Source organism: Mastomys coucha, unplaced genomic scaffold (genome assembly GCF_008632895.1).
Source record: "Mastomys coucha isolate ucsf_1 unplaced genomic scaffold, UCSF_Mcou_1 pScaffold16, whole genome shotgun sequence".
NCBI classification, from domain to species: domain Eukaryota; kingdom Metazoa; phylum Chordata; class Mammalia; order Rodentia; family Muridae; genus Mastomys; species Mastomys coucha.
The window spans coordinates 17,307,531-17,314,682 of NW_022196898.1; positions in this window are offsets into that span (position 1 = coordinate 17,307,531).

Genomic DNA, 7,152 nt, shown 5'->3' on the forward strand with positions numbered 1-7,152 from the left:
TTTCTTATTCTTAGGGACTTTAAATACACTTTGAGTTTTTTTGGGGGGGGGGTGGGAAAGATATAAATCTAATTCCATTCTTCTGCATGTAGGTAGATATTCACTTTTCCCAGCATCATTTGTGAAAGAGCTCCTCCCTTTGCAGTGCTGGGGATTGAACCCGGGGCTTTGTGTGAACTGTCTCCAGTTCTGCAATGTACGCTTTTGACACCTGTAGAAGAAAAAGTAGAAGCAGAAGAGCAGCAGCAGCAGCAGCAGCAGCAGCAGCAGCAGGAGGAGGAGGAGGAGGAGGAGGAGGAGGAAGAGACACACTTTGGTGACTGCATCCTGGGTTCTCTGTTTTACTCCATGCTAAGTTTGTGCCAGCACATTGCTTTTTTATTGCCATGGCTCACAAGTTCTGTGAGACCTGGAGGTTGAGTGACCTCTACTGACCTACCGGCCTTCACCTCCCTAGCATGGGAACTATGGATGCAGGCCACAATCAGAGCTTGATGTGGATGCCAGAACTCTGGTCTTCATGCTTACAAGCACTTTGTCCACTGAGACATCTTTCCAGCACCCTCTTGAGGGCATCTTTACAAAAAAATGTAGGGACTTTATTTTCTAGCCTTACATATTGGGTGTTCTAAATGCCTCTTTTATCTGGATGCCATCTCTTTCCTCAGACATGTGGAAATGCCTGCTACTGAGTGTGTGTAGAATTTTATTGCTTTATCACTGTCCTGGACTGACTGTGTGTTCTAATTGTCATGTCTTGTCTTCCAGCCCTGATATTCCATTCTCTCCATCATCCAGTCTACTGATAAGGCCTCCCACTAAGTGTTTTATTTAACTTACTGAAAACTTCATTTATATAATTTCAGATATTTCTTCAGTATTTCTTTCTCTTTATAGAATTCCATTTTCATATCCTATATAAACTTCATTATTTTTGTCTTCTCTTGGAATTCATTAGGAGTTCAAGTCCCCTGTTTTTCTTTGAACATATTTAAGGTAATTATTTTGAATTCCCCACCTTAACTTTCATCTACTGCACTCTTACTGGGGGCCATTACTTTGGGATGGGGAATTTTTGGAGAATACACCTTATCTTGCTTTTTCAAGTCTCTTATATGTTTTTAACATGGAGATGAAAGGATGTTCTAGAAGGATGGATGCTGTTTTGTCTGCTAACTCTGTATTCACCAGATACTTTGAAGGGTACAGCATCAGAAATGAATGTTTAGTCTTTATCCTTTGTGCTTTACCAACGCTGCTAGGGTCAGATCTAGGGCCCTGGCAGACCTGACAAGCTAGACTCACCCACCTTCTTTGGTGAGCCAGTTAAAGAGACAAGTTATGGTGAAAAGCAGAGAGAGATTTATTTGGAGTGGTCACATTGGGAAGAGGAACAGAGAAGTTCAGCCAACGCCTCCCTTGTCTACCTTTAGGTTTAAATGGAAGGCTGCTGGGCATAACTAAGCTGTCCTGGTCAGGGGGCTTCTACCCATCATGGACCCTCCAGTGTCTTCATTTTTGTCTTTACTGCAAGGTGGTCTGATGTGTTGAAAGAACAGTGTAAACTCTCCTTTGTTGCAGTAAATCTCTAACTCCAATAAGCTTGTGTAAAAAACATACAACCCAGTTATATTTATTAGCTGTATGCCTAGATTGAGCAGATCTACCACTACACTAATCTATTCCCCAGCTATGAGATTCCTTGCTACTTGCAGCTTTTCCAGGCCATCTTCCTTCTACCTCTTCTTCTTCTGGCTGTCCCCTTCCCTTCCTCCACTCTCTAAGACCTCCAGTCCCACCTTTCCCTGCCACTGCCCAACAACAAGCTCTAGCCTTTATTTAACCAGTTAAAGTGGGGAGAAGGTTCACATGAAATCACCTGAGTAAGGGATCCACTCCTCGTAGGGGCAGCCCTTCTTGAGGAAGCAGAATTCACATCAGACTACAAACAGCACCAAGACAACCCACAACACTCTTTCCCGAGTCACTCTAGATACCCACCATACTCCCCAACCCTACTTTCCTTTTCCCAGCATGAGATTCAAGGGAAATGCCAACTCCTTGTGGTAGACTCTCTCAACAGTTGTATAGTGAAGGAGATGGACACAAGTGTCTCCATAGATACCTTCATTCCTGCCAGGTCTGTTACAGTGCCTTCTTCTTGGCCAGACTGTAAGAATTCATGTCTTCAGGTTCAGTCAAGCAGCAGCAGTAGTCAGAGTGTGCAGAGTGGCTGGTGGTCTCCCTAGTGGAGAATCCTGACTGAAGCTCAGATGATAGAGAGTCTGGATTTGGAGTCTGACCACAGTTGCTGGTCCAGAATCCTGGCTTTATTGAGATCATGCGCTATTTTCCTTGCATGACATATAGGGACTTTAGTCTTTAACTGGACACCACCAGCCACATTAAAAAGCACACTGGCTGCAAGCAGTCAGAACAACAGATGTGCTCATGGCTGCCATTTGTAGTGGCAGTGTGAGCCATCTTGCCAGAGAAGCCAGCTCTGAGGAAAGCCTTTCTAGTCACTTCTTGAATCTCTGTGCAAAAGATGATGCAATATAGGCCCACTTCCTCTCAGACAATGGTCTGTGCTGCAAAAATGGAAGTACCACTCTAGTCACCGATGGTGGTGGCAGATCTCTGTGTGAAGTTCCCAGAACATGGATGCCACCCACACTCACATTAATAGCGTGCACTGGTATTGCTAAGGCCTTCTTTCATTTGGTCTGGTCAAAGAGCAGCTCGCAGCTGTGAGGAACAGCATAGGCCCAATATGAGGTAGTGGGAAGACTTTTAAAAGTGAAACACAAGGTAGACATCATTCTGAAACCTTCCTGGATATTCATGTTGGATCCTGCTCCCAGCATGGTTAGCTACAGACACTAATTTCTAATGGGAAAATAAGCAAGAACACCCAGGAAAACTCTGAAAAGCAAAAGCTGTGAAGAGGGACTGGGATTAGTCTGTGAGTCACAGCTAAAAAGCTTCTGAAATAAGAACAGTAAAGAGACAGAGAAGCCAGTAGAGTTGAGGTGAAACCCTCAGAAGGGAACTGAATACACTTGGGAGTTCACTGCAAAATAAATTGTTGTCTCCACTCACCCAGGCGAGGATGAACTTTCACTAGATGGTGTTGGGTTAACTGGTATCCAGCTGCCTCTCATTATACAAGTGAATACATTAAAAATAGACTACCCACTGGGTTTGGATAATAAAATCACATGTACTGTAGGGGAGAAACAGGTGACATCCTCTACCATTTGGACATGGAAGATTTTCTAACGAGGTCCCAAACCTCAGAGTCAGTAATAGTAAAAGGCTGAGGTAGACAGACCTCTGTGAGTTTGAGGTTAGCCTGGTCTACAGAGTTAGTTTCAGGACAGCCAGAGCTGTTCAACAGAGAAACTCTTGTCTTGAAACAACAACAAAACAAACGAAAAAAAGGAGTGATAGACATGATCCCACAGGATGAGCAAAACAAACCAAGCCATGATATCACCAAAAGGACAAAAGGTGACTGAGAAGCTGGGACACAGTCTGGTTAATGTATAAAGCTGGGGAGAGATGCCTCATGCACTTAGGATACAGGAAGTCACAATGAATGCCCTTTAGAAATAATAGGAAAGTCATATACACTGCAAGATCCAACTTTGATGGAAGCCACTGTGTACCGTTGTGGATACCGGGTAACCGAGTGTCTTAGTTGGGGTTTTACTGCTGGGCACAGACACTATGACCAAGGCAACTCTTATAAAGACAACATTTAATTGGGGCTGGCTTACAGGTTCAGAGGTTCAGTCCAGTATCATCAAGGCAGGAGCATGGAAGCATCCAGGCAGGAATGGTGCAGGAGGAGCTGAGAGATCTACATCTTCATCTGCAGGCCTCTAAGATGAGACTGGCTTCCAAGCAGCTAGGACTAGGGTATTAAAATCCCACATCCACTCTAGCAAGGTCACACCTCCTAAACAGTGCCATTCCCTGGCCCAAGCATATACAAACCATCATACCAAGCCACCTGGGTGCCTGTGCAGGGCAGGTCTTTTTTTTTTTTTTTAATATATTTTTTATTAAAAAAGTTACTTTTTATTAGTTATTTTATTTATTTACATTTTAAATGTTAGCCCCCTTCCTGGTTTCCCCTCCTCAGACCCCCTGTCCCATCCTCCTCCCTTCTGCTTCTATGAGGGTGTTCCCTCACCCACCCACTCACTGCCCTAGCATTCCCCTATGCTGGGGCATTAAGCCTTCACAGGACTAAGGGCCTCCCCTCCCATTGATACTAGATAAGGCCATCCTCTGCTACATATGCAGCTGGAGCCATGGGTCTCTCCGGGTGTACTCTTTGGTTGATGGTTTAGTCCTTGGGAGCTCTGGGGTGGTCTGGTTGTTGGATATTATTATTCTTCCTATGGAGTTGCAAACCCATTCAGCTCCGTCAGCTCTTTCTCCGACTCCTCCATTGTAGACCCCTGTGCTCAGTCCAATGGTTGGCTGCGAGCATCTGCATCTGCATTGGTCAGGCTCTGGCAGAACCTCTTAGGAGACAGCTATATCAGGCTCCTGTCAGCAAGCGCTTCTTGGCATCTGCAATAGTGTCTGGGCTTGGTGTCTGCATATGGGATGGATCCCCAGGTGGGGCAGCCTCTGGCTGGCCTTTCCTTCAGTCTCTACTCCACTCTTTGTCCCTGCATTTCCTTTAGATAGGAGCAATTCTGGGTTATTAATTTTGAGATGGGCAGGTGGCCCCAATCTCTCAATTGGGGGCCATACTTAACATCTGGAAATAGTTTCCACAGGTTCTCTTTCCCCTTTGTTGGGTATTTCAGCTAATGTCATCCCTGTTGGATCCTGGGAGCCTCTTGCTTTCCTGGCATCTGGGACTTTCTGGTAGCTACCCTATTCCCCATCTTTCACTGATACATATCTGTTTAATTTCCTGACCCTCTGTACATCTCTCGTCTCCTCCCACACCTGATCCTGCCCCCCCTTTCCTTCCCCTCCTTTCTCCCTCCTTTTGAACTGCTGCTCTTACCTCTGAAGCAAAGAAAGCTCCCTTGAGTCCTGTGGATGCTCAACTCAGTGAGTACAGTATTGCCATGTTATGCTCTGATTTTCTCACTTAGACAGTTTTGGGATGGGCTGAGTACTAAATCCAGAGCCTCTTGCATATAATATGTCACTGAATTTTCATAATAACTAAAAAGACAACTCTTGAACTGGAAGCAAGTTTCTGTCTTTTTTTAAAACTGTTTTATTTACATTCCAAATGTTGCCCCTCTTCCCAGTCCCCCCTCCAAGAGTTCTTTACTCCTCCACTTTGCCTCTGAGCGAGTGCTCTCCCACCCACCCCTGTCACTCGCATCCACTCCCCCACTCCCCATACCTCCCTTCTCTTGGGTTTCAAGTCTCTTACAGGATAAGGCAGTCCTCTGCTACATATATGCGGGGACCACAGACCAGCTCATGCCTGCTCTTTGGTTGGTGGTATAGTCTCTGGGAGCTCTGAAGGGTCTGATTTAGTTGATATTATTAGTCTTTGTATGGGGTTGCCATCCCCTTCAGCTCCTTCAGTCCTTTCCCTAACTCTTCTATAGGGGTTCCTGAGCTCAGTCCAATGGTTGGCTGTGATTATCTACATCTGTCTCAGGCAGCTGCTGGTAGAGCCTCTTGGAAGACAGCCATGCCAGGTTCGTCTTCTGCCATCCACATGGTAAAGTTTCTGTCTTTTTAGAACAAGCTTTAACAAGATTAACAACTATTTCCTTTTAATGGCTTTGATTCTTTCCTTCCCATCATGAAGCTAATTATGGATTCACCCAATAAATTCACTGGCTTATGACAGGAATCTTACCAGCTCACCTTCCCCTACAGAGTGTACAGAACTCCTTTGCCTCTAAAATGGACTTGCCTGTCTCTGGATTTTATTTTTTCTAAATGCCTTCCACAGGCTCAACAGCGTATGTGCCTGAAGACACTGTGCCTCTTCTGTATGGCCCTTCCTAGAGAGAGCACATTTATGTAGAAAAGCTGGGGTCAGAGTTTATTAAGCACAGCACTGGAGGTATCTGTAGATGAGCTATACACATCTGGGAGGAGAAAGCTGCACTTGCTGGTTTTTGCACACAGGGATCCATTAATCGCTTCTAGACTTATATATGGACCAGAGGACGAAGGCTTTGGCAGTTCTGAGCCTGGCCTAGAAGGGAAGGCCTTGGACCTTGTCATGGATATGCCCTTGCCAACAATAAATACTCACGGTGTCACTCAGGTCTTTCTCTGATCTACATGTCTCCTGCCTAAGTCTTAATAGCATTAAAAGTTAAATGGTTGGGATTACAGACACGTGATGATACCATACTCAATTTAAGGGTGTAGAAATCTTATTTGAGAGCAAAGACCTCACATTATAAAGAAATTGATTTGGGATGAAAAACTCTATGGAAAAATAAGCATGGTCGGAGGAAATGTCAAGTCTTATACATACTGGTGAGCAATAAGTAAAGGCACAAACCCTAGGAACCCTTCTGAAAACATGGAGTACAGAACAGAAAGAGAATTTGTAGAACACTGAAACAAATCCACATGAGAAAAACACAGACCACCACATTAATGGAGGCAATTAAGATGGAGTCTTTTAATTGATGGGCTAAGAGCCGGCTCATGCCCCAGAGTCTCTAGGTGCCAAAGCTCAGGTGTGTAACATTTTAAAAGGCAAACTCCACAAAGATCATAATTTACATCAAAGTTAGATAAGGGTCAGAATAACATCAAAATTTTATTATTATTATACATTATATATTATGTATTAATAATTATTATTATCATCTCAGACTTAACATGCCAATTATTTTTGACTTACATCTTCAGTTATTTATTTTAAATTTGTATATACATTAATTAGCTTTGTGAATACATCAGACCCCGGTTAGGGTCGTGTAAATCTCAGATGTGTAGCTAGGGTAGACATAGCGGTTGGGAGGATAGATGGCTGAGAACTGTCTAAGCAAACACAAAATGAGGTCAGGACAAGAGGGTGTTACCATGGTCATTTCATTAAAACACAAGTGACTATCATTCAAAAGAAGTTCAACCTCCTTCAACACAGAAGTACAAACTGTCTATACTATGATAGCTATTTTTACTTAGATT